The sequence below is a fragment of the Protopterus annectens genome, chromosome 5.part1 (assembly GCF_019279795.1).
Source record: "Protopterus annectens isolate FY-2018-M chromosome 5.part1, PAN1.0, whole genome shotgun sequence".
Taxonomy (NCBI): domain Eukaryota; kingdom Metazoa; phylum Chordata; order Ceratodontiformes; family Protopteridae; genus Protopterus; species Protopterus annectens.
Genome location: NC_056736.1, coordinates 31,135,498 through 31,149,052, shown reverse-complemented (window position 1 = coordinate 31,149,052; position 13,555 = coordinate 31,135,498).

The window sequence follows — 13,555 nt, the reverse complement described above, 5'->3', positions numbered from 1 at the left end:
GAGGCCTCCCCTGATCATTCAGAGGAGCCCCCTCGGAAGAGAAAGTGCAAGAGGAAGCACATTGACTCCCCTGAGTCTGTCACTTTGGATACGGATTTGGATGAATCGGAAGGGTCCCTGAGATCCCCCTCTGAAGATGTTTCCTTTTTGGACATCCTAGAAATGCTTAAGCAGAGGGGGATCTGGACTGCCCTAGCCTCTACCAAGGATGAATCTGTATTCCTGGATGCGTTCGGTTCCCGACCTTCCATCTCCTGGGTGTCTCCACCTTTTGATCCACTAATGTCAGTGGTGGCTCGAAGGGCTTGGTCAGCCCCAGATACAGTAAAACCAACCCCAAGGAGATCCAGCAAGTTTATCACTGCACCCCCTGATAAACAGTTTCTTACTAAGGGTGTTCCCGTAGATGCCATGGTGGTAGCAGCAACCACTAAAAAGGAGTTAGCGGAAACTTCTTCCTCTGTCCATCCTCCTAACAAGGAGTCTAGGACCATGGATAGATATGGGAAGCAAATGTTTGCTTCAGCGACCTTTTCCATGAGGTCCCTGAATTACTTATGCCATTTTACCAGGCTTCAGTGGGATCTCCTGAAAGAGCTTGGAGATTCCCTCCAGGATCCATCAGCTGAAGCGGCTCAAGCTAAAGTGGCTTCTCAGCTAGTGATCCTTAATTCGATAGTTAACTCCTCCATGAGGCTCATTTCCTATGCAGCCGATGGTGCAAGTAGAGCTGCAGGTACAGGCGTGGCCCTCAGGAGACACGCATGGATGCGCCTGTGTAATTTTGTGGAACCCTTTAGAGCGTCGTTCACCAACACTCCCTTTGATGGTTCATTTCTTTTTGGACCACAGGTGAAAGACACTCTGACTAGGTGTGAACAAGAAGGCAAGGCTCTTTCTGCTGTGGGAGTCCGTTTTTCCACTCCTTCTAGACCATATCTCAAGGGTCAGAAGAGTGGTAAAATGTGGTTTCAGAAATCCTAGGGAGCCTCGCCTGACACACATAGTGATTTTTCCTCCAGGGGCAGAGGAGGAAACAACAACAACAGACGCCACCCTCGGGGCAGAGGGGGTCCGCAGAACCAGTGCAGCAGAGAATCCTTCTCTGACAAGCCCTTCCAGCATCCCTGCAGGGTTGCCTGGCTGCCCACCTCTGGAGGCAGTCAGGGGAAGACTTTCTCTGTACCCAAAAGCCTGGCAAAACCTAACGTGAGACAAATGGGTACACTCAATCATATCCAGAGGCTACATGATTCCCTTCTTTCAACCCCCCTTACTGTCAAGCAAATCCCTTCCAGATGTTCCACCCAATCTGAGGGCCCAAGCAGTCATAGAAGTTTCAAGACTGCTAGAAAAAAGAGTCATCCAGGAAGTCCCGGCAGACCAACTCGGACCTGGAACTTACTCAAGGTTCTTTTTGGTACCAAAAAAGACAGGGGACTGGAGACCAATATTGGATCTCAGCAGAGTAAGCATGTCTGTTCAAAGAACAAGGTTTTGGATGGTCATGCTACAGTCCATTCTACCCTTTTTGGGTCAGGACAATTGTATGTGCTCAATAGATCTTCAGGATGTGTACTATCACATCAAAATGGACAGGCACTCCAGGAGATTCCTTCGCTTCCGGCTGGGAGCCAGCCGTTACCAGTTCAGAGGTCTGCCCTTTAGTCTCACCCAAGCCCCCAGGGTGTTCACCAAATGCATGGCAGTAGTCATGGCTCACCTGAGGTGTCAAGGATTCCAGGTGTTTCCATATCTGGATGACTGGCTCCTTACTGCTACTACCAGGCATCAACTCCTTCAAGCCAGGGACTATACAATCACAATTTGTGCCCAGCTAGGCATTACTATAAATTTTGAAAAATCTGCCTTATTGCCCTGTCAATCTATTACCTATATAGGATCAGATTTAGATACAAGAAGTATGTCTGCAAGGCTACCACCAGACAGGGTGGCCACAATTCGGCAGCAAGTTCACGTCCTCATGCAATGCAAAAGGGTACAAGTCAGGTTGGTCCTTCAAACTCTGGGTTCTATGGCAGTGGAAATTCTTCTGATACCTCTGGCCCGTTTTCACATGAGAATCCTTCAGTGGCTTCTCTTCACACAGTGGTCCTTTCAACAGCTCCCCATCTCTCACACGATCATAATTACAGAAACATGCAAAAGGCACCTTTCCTAGTGGATGGTCTCCCCACTAGTGTCTAAGGGCAGACCATTCATCCAGCCTCCCCCGGTTGCCACAGTGACCACGGATGCCACAAGTGGTCTCTGAATCAGGTAGTTGCAGATATGATCTTCCGCAAATGGGGACAGCCTTGCTGCGATCTGTTTGCCACCCCCTTCAACAGAAAATGCAGCAACTACTTCTCCCTTTTACCGCTTCCTGATCACCCTCCCAGAGATGCTCTAGTCCATGATTGGCCTCAGGGACTTCTTTATGCATTCCCGCCATTCTCTCTTATACCCAAACTCATGCAGAAAGCTATATCGTTGGGTTGCAAAATGATCCTCATTGCCCCTTACTGGCCTCGACAGATATGGTTTCCGTTCCTGCACTGTTACCTCCTCGAGCAGCCCTGGACTCTGGATCCTATTCCAGACCTGCTGATTCATCAATCAGGAGAGCTGCATCGATCCCTCCAAACACTCCAGCTCAAAGCTTGATTGATCCAGTTCCAACCCTAGCCAGGCTTCCCAGCATCTCCCCGGCTGTGCGTGAGATTATTGTCTCCTCTCACAAATCCACTACTAGGAAGACTTATGCTAGCAAATTGAAACGTTTCTCTTGTTGGGCAGAGGCTAGGAACATAGAACCCTTTTCAGCCCCAGTTCCTGAAATCTTGGAGTTCCTAACAGAGCTTTTTCATTCTGGGTCTGCTTCTGCCACAATCAGGGTCCAATTAGCGGCCATCTCTAACTTTCATGTTGGGTTTTCTAATCTAAACATTATGTCTCATAAGCTGTGTAAGGCCTTCCTCAGAGGGACGACTCTCCTTAGGCCCCCAATGAGAGATCCCCTTCCTCCTTGGGACCTTAATTTGGTACTAACCTTCTTGATTATGTCCCTTTTTGAACCAGCAGCATCCTGATCCATTAAGTTTCTATCTTGGAAAACTCTTCCTGGTAGCTATTACCTCAGCCAGACGTGTCTCAGAACTTCAGGCACTAAGTGTTCATCCTCCGTACTTAGTTTTTAATAAGGACAGGGTTGCTCTGAGAACTAATCCCTCCTTCCTTCCTAAAGTCTGCTCAGAAAATAGTCTAAACCAATCTATAGACCTCCCTGTGTTTTTCCCTAACCACACCAACAAGGCAGAATACAAGTTACACCTTTTGGATGTTCATAGACAATTGCGTTTTTATCTGCATAGAACGAAGGATATAAAAAAGTCGGACCAACTTTTCCTTTCCTATGCTAAGGGAAAGCAGGGGCTTCCAGTTTCTAAAGTGACCCTGTCCAGGTGGTTGTCTCACATCATTACCTTCATCTATCAACTAAGAAACAAAGAGTTGTCTACTAAACCAAAAGGTCATTCTACTAGGGCTCTGGCCACCTCTGTAGCCTTCCAGTCTAGGTTGCCCATGGACTCTATCTGTGCCGCTGCCACATGGGCAAATTGTCATACCTTTATCACTCATTACAAGTTAGACATGGTCTCCAGGAATAGAGCTTACTTTAGTTCCACTGTTCTGAAGAGTCTGTTCCAATGGGCCATCAGGATCGTAGGTGCTAGGGACGCTGTCCCAACAAGCAAGAAACGAAGGCGAGATAGACAACTTAACATAAAGAAGTTATGTACTTACCATAATGTTCCATGTTAATTGTCTTCATCTCGCCTTCTTTCTTGCGTCCCCCCCTCCATCCCCCTATCCTATTGGACCAAGAGGAGTTTAAGTTTCACTGGCTGAGTGTTCTCTGGTTTGTTTTCTCTACTGACTTAGAGATTATAACATGTAGATTTAACCTTCTGTTTGGAGGGGCTTCATTCCATAGCTATAGCTGGGGTTAGCTATTTCAAATGAGATCTGGGTAGCTAGCGCTAGGTATCATGGGATAAGGGGTAGCCTCGAGCCAGTAAACAGCTCTCGAGCTATAGAAGATGGCCAAGTTGGAGCCGAGGATAGGCTCCGATCCCAACAAGCAAGAAAGAAGGCAAGATGAAGACAACTAACATGGAACGTTATGGTAGGTACATAACTTATTTTTCTTTAGACAGTCGAGAAATACAGTGAGAATAGTTGAGTATTGTTTTTCTCCATCTGTTTGTATTTGTCCAACTGTGTTATTTTTATTTCTCCTGTGACTGAACTCTGGTGTTTATTGTACTTAGATATTTAGTAGTCTCATGTTTTCTACTTTATTATGTATTATTAAATAGTTTTATACCTTTCATTGTGGCTGATCTTTTAGAGAATATTTTTAACATCATGTGAGAATGTGCACTTATTTTAGTGGTGCCTTGCCCACTCTTCAAAGCCTGTCTGCTTTGGTTTCACTCTACCATCTATGTTAGTATTGATTTTACTCAATAAAATTGGATACCCTTGTAAGAGCCAGACAGTGGTTGTCTGGTGGCAGCAAAGTTACTTTACAGTCAGGGCAGAAGGGGTTGAGTTAGTAAATCTGTACAAGCCTTTCCCAGGAGTTTGTGTGTGTGTGTGTGTGTGTGTGTGTGTGTGTGTGTGTGTGTGTGTGTGTGTGTGTGTGTGTGTGTGTGTGTGTGTGTGTGTGTGTACGCGTGTGCACATGTGTGTGTGTGTGAAAATCAAATACCCAGATGTGGGCATGTCAGCTACTTAGAAATGAAGTGCAGTGCCCCAAAATTAGTCTTGTTTGTGATCTGGAGAGACAGATAGTCCAATCCCAGGTCTGGACCATTTTCCCTATGTGCTCTTGGGGGAAATTGTGCTTGATGCAGAGAGCTGCATCTTGAAATCCTGTGTAAATCCATTCCTGCTCTTAGTAATTATCTCTTACCAGTGACAGTGGTGAGGATTGTGGCTCCTTGATTACTGGCCAGGAGTAGCGGGGCCATCACAAAGACCCACAGTTCAACAGAGATTGTGAGGTGGTGGACTGGGATGTCTGATTGATTCTGGGATATTTCTTAAGGGGCAGAAAAGCAGGCATTATTCTCTGCCCTTGTGTCATTTGCATTGTGATACTTATTAGTCTTCTTTGTACTGCCTTCCTCTTTTCCAGGGACATTAGAATTACCATTTGAAGGGCCACCTGTACATGGTAAGCACAGTCTTTTTCTGCTTAGTAATGCCCATTAATTAGTTGTAGGTCTGAGAAGAGAGTAATTATTGTATTTGTTTAGCATCTGAAATTGTTTAACATGAGTTTTACAACACAATTTGGATAGTTTCTTGTGCCTATCTCACTCATTCTTGTGTTTGTTGCTCATTATCACAGGTGATCCTGACAGATGCAGTGTAGACCTCATACCACCTGATGTCAATAGGCTCTGATGATTATGATGGTGATACAAAGGCACAGTCGGGGGGGTGAAGAGGTTCAGTCTGACACTGTGGTTGTGGCTCACACATCCCCTTGCCTTATTTTGCACACAGTCAGTATGTCAAAGCTTACCCATTACACTGACAACTCAGATATAGGACAGGTTGAGGTTGGCATAATTGACTGGGTTGGTGTGGTTACTCCATTTGCAGTGCTGGTTGAGTCTGCCCATGATTTTAAAAGCACAAGTCTCTATTTCAAACACAGTTGTTTGCATCTTAATACAGGTTTTGAAGAAACAGTCTGATTTAAACCCGGTGGTACATCAGCAAAAAGACGTATTATCCACTGATATTCTTTCATCTCAAGCTTATTATTTAACTCTCCCCCTCATATGTCCTTATATACTCTATCTGTTAACCTAAAAGATAATTTATATACATTCCCATATATACTAATATGCTTGGCCAGGGAATTAGTATCAGTCTTTCTTCTTATTTCTGAGTGGTGCTCATGGTACCAGTCATTTGTCTGAGTGAGACCTTCTTGGAGGATGTCTACATTATTAGGGGAATTGATGACAGCACCCAGCTTGCAGTCATCTGCAAACATGGTCAGCCATAGCCCACTGGTTTTGGCCTGCACCTCAGAAAAGTATATCCCAAATAACAGTGGCCCCAAGACTGAACCTTGAGGTACGCCACTTGTAACGGGGTCTACTGCTTGAGGTGGATTCCCCTATTTTGACTAGGTGGGTTCTATAAGTGTGACAGTTTGCTACCCATCGGTAACATATGGATTGATGCCTAGTTGAGAGAGTGGGGAATAGAGTTAAATGCTTTGGGCAGGTCAAGGTAGGTGGTGTCTTCCTCTCATCCATGGCTTTGATGACTGTCTCAAAGAGGTCATCCAAATTTAGCAGACACGACCTTCCCTTGACAAAGCCAAACTGTGTGGGATTGAGTGTTTGGAGGTTTCCAGTTTCCTTGTTTATGAGGTCCATGATAATCCTTTCCATGGACTTGCAGATCAGACTAGTTAGGCTGATGGGTCTGTAATTTTCCAGATCGGTAGATGCTCCACCTTTGTGTAAATGGATGACAGTGGCTTTCCTCCACTCAGATGGGATGAATTGGTTGAATAGTGTGCCTAATGGTGCTGCAAGTTCCTGCTTGAGTTCATTTAGACTGCAGCCTGGATTGTTATTGTTGCCTCAGCTGTGTGGCTAACTCCTTGGATAGAGTGAGTGACACACTAGATCGGGCAGTGTCTGTGATGGAGTGTCTGCTGGAGGAGGGTCAGCATCCATGTGTCTATAGAGCCACAACATTCTCTGATGTTAGCAAACATGGCCCTGCTAGATCCCGCTCTTGGAGTGGAAATACATCTACTGCTCTGTCTGTGATTGAGGTGTCCATACCCTGACAATGTAGACCATGGGGTCATTGTCCTAGACATAGTAGTAAAGAGACCTCGGTATTTACGTATTATCGCAACCAGATTTTTCCCACTTGAATAGTTCTTAATGTTTCTGTCAGAAAAGGTTTATTAACCTGGAAAGCGGTGTGTATGCAAATTAGTTTTACTGTGCCACACAGGTTAGGAGTCAGGGAGAGGAATAACTTCCAATTTCTCGACTCCTGCCTGGTGTGTCTCATTTTGCGGTGAACTCCGCAATGCCCCAGTGCAACACAAATCCTGCCTTGCTGATTGCAAGTGCGGCAAATGCAATTTAATGCGTAATACACTGTCTGACTGTTAATGGCCAGTACTCATCCAAAGTAAAGGTGCTTTCTACAAGTAGTCAGTAAGGGGACATTGATTCCTCAGGGACTGCTGCTTTTCTCCCCTGCCTTACTCCTGTGACCGGGGAGTTGAACTTTATCCCGCTTCCCACTCACACACACTTTGGTAAATGTGAAGTTGATTACTCACAGCACCCAGTTACAGTACTGCCAACAGGTGCTGGAAATGGTCAGTGATTTGCACACAAATGTAACAAAAGTAAGAATCAGCCATTACAGTCTGTACTCGTAATGACATTTAAAATGGGCCAGTAGTCATGGCGAGTGTCAGGAATTCTAACATTGGCAAGCAGCAGTCCAGTTTAGATGTCGGGAAAGGATGCACCATGGGAACAGGAAATCTGTCATTCTGCCTGTTCACATGTGAAACACAATCGGCAAGAATAGTAGTTAAGACTTTAACAAACCCTGCTTAGGTTACCACACATCTTGTCTGAGAAACATTAGGAAGTATGCAAGTGTGAAAAATCTGGTTGTGATATGTAAGTACCTAGTCCTCATCCAGCAGACATCACTCATGTTCAGATAGCAGTCAACATTCAAGCCATGGATGTGGAAGTGGCAGTTCAACTGCAGGCAGAGGCAGTTCTTGTGGTTGGGAGTGATGCCACTGAATTGACAGTTCTACCATGCATGACTCACACCTGTTCTACATGCCAAAATGTAGTGCTAGCACAGAGATTGATTGTGTTCTTGCATACACCTGTGAGCACAAGCATGCACGAACATGTATACACACACACACACACACACACACACACACACACACACACACACACACACACACACACACACACACACACACACACACACACTCACTCACACACGCGAATGTGCGCAAGTGTGCATGGACACACACACACACACACACACACACACACACACACACACACACACACACACACACACACGCACACACACATTTTACAAAAAGTGCCCACACCGACTCACATACATGCAAGCTAAGTAAGCAATAATACCCAACAGGATGTGTGTGTTAATGTGTAATTAACTCCCGCCCAGGGGTGCTGTGAGGTCTGACGCTGTAGGTGGAGGGCCTCTGCACCCTTGAGTGGGCATTAATTACACATTAACACACACCCTGGAGGGCATTATTGTGCTTAGAAAATGGGCTGTCTGTAAAGTTGTGTTTTACTTACTTATTTCTTTAAGTACTATATTATTTTTTTGTATATTTTTGATGTAAAATAGTTCCTCCACCTAATGTTTCAAACTTTCTGTAGTATATGTTAATAGAGTTGGTGAAAGCATTTGGCATCAAAAATATATAAAAAAATAATATAGTACTTAAAAATAGAAGTAAGTGAAACACACTAGTTTTACAGACAGCCCATTCTCTCTCTTTCTCTTTCATACACAGTCACTTCTACTTTCATACACATATGCACTCACACAAGATCACTCTCACTCTCACACACACACACACACACACACACACACACACACACACACACACACACACACACACACACACACGCACCCACACACACACACACACACACACACACACACACACCGGGATTCTGCAAGCTCTGCACGGCGTGCAGGAATAATGCAGGAGCTGCTGGAGGCACTATGGCTGCAGAGAGATCCAGGAACAAGTTCCCAGGACATGCATTAGCACTCCTGCACTATTCCAGCACGGACACAGCTCCTGTATGCAAATTAACCCATTTGCAGGTGAAAACCATGCAAATGAGGTGAAATTGTGATCCAGGAAGCTAGCAGCCAGCTATGCAGGACTAGTGTAAACTGCAGAAATGTACTTGGTTATTAACCGAGTTAATTTCTGCAAACTACAAAAGGGAGCCATGACAGCTCCAAATAAAAGGTGCATATAACATGTAAAGCATGACAATGGCCAAATATATGGCCATTGGCATGCAAAACAGTCGTAACAATAAAAAAAAAACTTTTATTTATTTATTTTTTTTTGGCTGATTTTGGCTGTTTAAGCGTAGGTCGGCAGTGCGCAAATGGGATCGGCCCGAAAATAAAAAATAAAACCTTGAAATAAGCATTCTATCCAATATCCCAATTTTGCCATTATACTCAATGGCAGGCAGAAGACAACATGGCCAGTAAATAGTTATTGCTAAGGAGGAATGCTCAGTGTCAGACTTGTAACTACGCATTAGCAGGCAATCCTATGCAAATGAGGGGAATGATATTGAATCACAGATTTCCCATCATGGCTAGCCTGCACCCAACTGTGTAGGTGCAGGAAGACCATGGTGCAAGCCTAAGAGCTAGCTGACATCATAGAGGGGTGTGGCGTGCATTCTGTAAGCTTGTTGGAGCCCTGTAGCTCGGGTTTGCCCTTAGCTTAGCAGAGCTAAGCAAAGGGGTGTGTCTGAAGCTGCCAAGCACTCTTTACATTGCCTAAGCAGGTGTTCATGCCACTCACCATGTTTTAAAGGAAAGAAAAAAGTAAACCAGGAAATAGCAGCTCCATGCACATCTGAGCACTTTGTTTGCTCAGCGTTCACCTGGGCATAAACAGGAAGGCAATGGGAAGGGGAAACAGCAGTAGGAAGGTAATCAAGGAGAACTAGCATAGCTGGCAGGTGAAATGTATCAGAATCAGCCAATTACACAGGCAGCAGCCAAGCCCAGCACACCACTATAAACTATGCAAACATCTTTCCCTCTGTTTTTCCCACAAACTCTACACCACCTGTGTACATAAGCAGGGAAATTTTACCAAACAAAAGGAACAAAATGATAGGAGCTGCAGCAGCTATCATAAATCAACATGTGGAAGAGGCTGAGGGTGGTGAGGATGAGAATGCTGATGACCAACCCACAGGAGAACAGTGTACAGACCCAGGGTAACCTACCAGGGACTACATGAGCTGGAGATAGTGGAGTGTTATAGGGTGGACAGGGACCTCCTACAGCAAATTGTTGAGTTGTGCCGGCCACACCTCACACACAGAACCAACAGAGGGGAACCCATCCCAGTGGATACCAAGGTATGTGTAGGCCTAAGAATACTAGCCACAGGTACCTTCCAAAGACCAACTGGGGATATCATGGGGATCTCAAGGCATTAGCATCCAGGGTACTCCACCAGTTCCTGGATGCCATGTCTGCACATGCTGGTGAGCATGTATATTTCCACAACAGCCATGAGGCGTTGATCAGCAATATGTGTCTCTTCCACCAAATAACAGAATACCCTAAAGTAGTGGGTGCTACAGACTGCATGCACATATGCATTAAAGCACCACCCAGTAAGCGGGGTAGGGTCTACATCAACCACAAGGGCTTCCCCTCCATCAACTGCCAGATCATGTGCAATACCCAGGGCATTATAATGAATGTGTGTGCTGGCTGTCCTGGAAGCTATCACGACTCCCATATCTGGCATATGACCCAGCTGTACCAGAGATTTTCCAATGGTGACATCACTTATGGCCACCTAGTGGGGGATGCAGGTTACACACTGAAGCCATGGCTGATAACACCCATCAGAAATGCACACACACCCGAACAAGAACTCCATAATGAGGCACACGCACAGACTAGAATCATAATAGAGTGTGTTTGGAATGCTCAATTCATGGTTCCAGTACCTGGACATATCCTGTGGATCCTTGCAGTACTCACCAGCTATATGTACCCAAATTGTCATTGTATGTGCCATGATTCACAATATGATCCTGTGGAAAGAGCTGCAGCAGGAACAGAACAGGACAAGTCCACACACCCCCACCATTGCCAAGGACTGCACAGGCACAGAGTGACTTGGAGGAGGAACAACCTGAGTCTGCCCCAGTAAGCAGAAGGAGGCATGCCCAGTATGACCAGGCCATGGCAAAGAGGCAATGCATAGCACATACATTGACACGGTAGGAACCCAGGGAATAACATATCTCTCTGACTCGCACATACAGTAAAAGGGATGGCAAACATGGAAATACCTGTGCTTAACCATGTATAGGGAGTGTACTATGTGCATCCGACATAGTCAGCCCTCCAGCGTCATCCTCAATACTGGCACAGCCACAAGATAAATCACTCTCCCTATCATTTGAGAAATGGAGTACTATGTTTTGTTACTTGTATCTATGGTATGGATGTGAGCATGCAAGGGAATCAGGTGGCTGAATGGGATGCCAGCAGATAGTAGACACCTATAGTGGCAGCATGAAATCTGTAACAAATACTGGTGTCACCATAGTAGCCAGTACTAGACAAGATGACAAAACTCACTGCAGGAAATGTGGTGGGATACATGTGTGTCCATAGGACACACACATGCCAGTTAAGGAGACTCACATACCCAACAATAGTCTCAGCCAGCAGGACAGGCATTGTCAAACACAAACAAAGGCTCTGCTAAGGCCTCTGATTGATGGCTATGGAGAACTTCCCCCCTCTAGACCTACACAGACAGATTACAACAGGTCAGGCAGTGAGATGTTAGTTCTAAAGGGTAAGAAGTCTGAAACTGAAATGTAGGTCAATCAAACCTAAGACTTGTAGTACACTGATATGCCTCTAGTCATTATGATAGGTCAGAATGCAGAATGAAATAGAGTACCTGAAATACTAGTACAGTCATAGCAAATGTGTCCAAGTGTCAGGTGTGCCCCCCCAATCCTATGTAGAAATATAGTAACATGTATCTGTAGGTATAATAACAGTGGAGCACTGATTACCTGAGCCGGCCAAAGTAGCAGGATAGATTGTAGCATGTGTACAGTATGCAGGGCTGTGTGTGTTAGGTTGGTGTGTGTTGTATATTGTGTGAGAGTGGTCAGTAGGTAGGCATGGTGAGGTTTGTCCTGGTGGCCATTGGCCAGTACTGCCGATGACAGAGCCAAGTTCTCACAACTGCAGTGCCAAAAACAGTGCATCCCAGCAAAACACATTCCAGCAGTAAGCCATATTAAATGTTTGGAAGTAATATCTGTCACCATCTGAAAGATGGACATGGCATAAATGTGAGCACAGACATACAAACAATACACAGGTGCAAGTACCCCAGACAGACAGTGTATAATATGTCACTGTCAAATGGACACACCTTTGGAATTGTATATACAGGTTAGCAGTACATTAGTTGGGTTTGCAGTATGGAATAACAATGTCATCTGGCCAAACACTGGCAGACCACAAAGGTCATAGGTATGAAGTATTGAGAAACTGCTGATGTCCCTGCATATGCCAACATAAGTGGAATGCTCCATGCATATCTATGAGTCAATTGGAAGTAGGGTCCATAGCACACATGCACCCAGCTCACCCCACCATCACCCACAGGTACATCTCTGGTCTTATCTCCGCTGTTGGGAATGAGTACAATATGACCCCCACCTCTGTATGGCAATAAGCAAAGAATGCAGCATTCAGAACAGGTGTCCAATGCAGGTGTGTCCCTAGCTGTAAGCAGCACCCTGCCAGGATGCACACCACTGGATCAATAATGACAGCAAGTATTGGCATTAACACCTTGCACACCTACCCTGTCACCCCAGGGGAATATAGTGTCTTGCAGTCTGGGACTTTAGGAGTGACACAATGCAACAGCTTGCTACAGCTGGCCTGCATCACTAACAAATGGCCTACAGTCCCCTGCGAAAGGCTTGTGTCTCACCCGTACTGCCAATGTATGTTATGTCATGGACTCCCAAATAACAATATAACACAGTCCACAGAACCCAAATGCAAACCCATGTGGACAAATTGCAGTAACATATGTACCCAGTCCTACTGCATGAACTGTGGACCAACACCAAATTACTGCTGGGATGAGGTTATAACAAAATGGACCTTATCAGATAATGTTTGTATAATGTTTGGAAGAGGATAGAATAATAGAGTGGGTAGGAGCAAGGACGGCATGGAGTGTGTGAAGTCTGAAACTCAGCCATGTGCATATACTATCCCTGCCTGCAAACACAGGAATGGGTGGCTACAAACCTGCACATAATCCACAATGTGAAGTGGTAATGTCCAGAATTATGACCCCTGCCTCAGGGTAACCTGTGTGAATCTGTACAGCTGTGAGGTATGACCACAGCAGGATATGATCATACTGTCACATTGATGGATGTACAAGCATGGGGATCCTCAGCCACCATTGTACCAAGGTGGTGAACCATTTACACAGACCCATCAGCAAGTATCTGCTGCTTCCCCTCCAGATTGGCATGATTGTCCAAGAATATGTAGGCTGCAGACCACAATACTCTACACAGTGCATTCACCCTGTGTTCCCCAGAACTTTACTGCAAGCAAATATGTATACCTG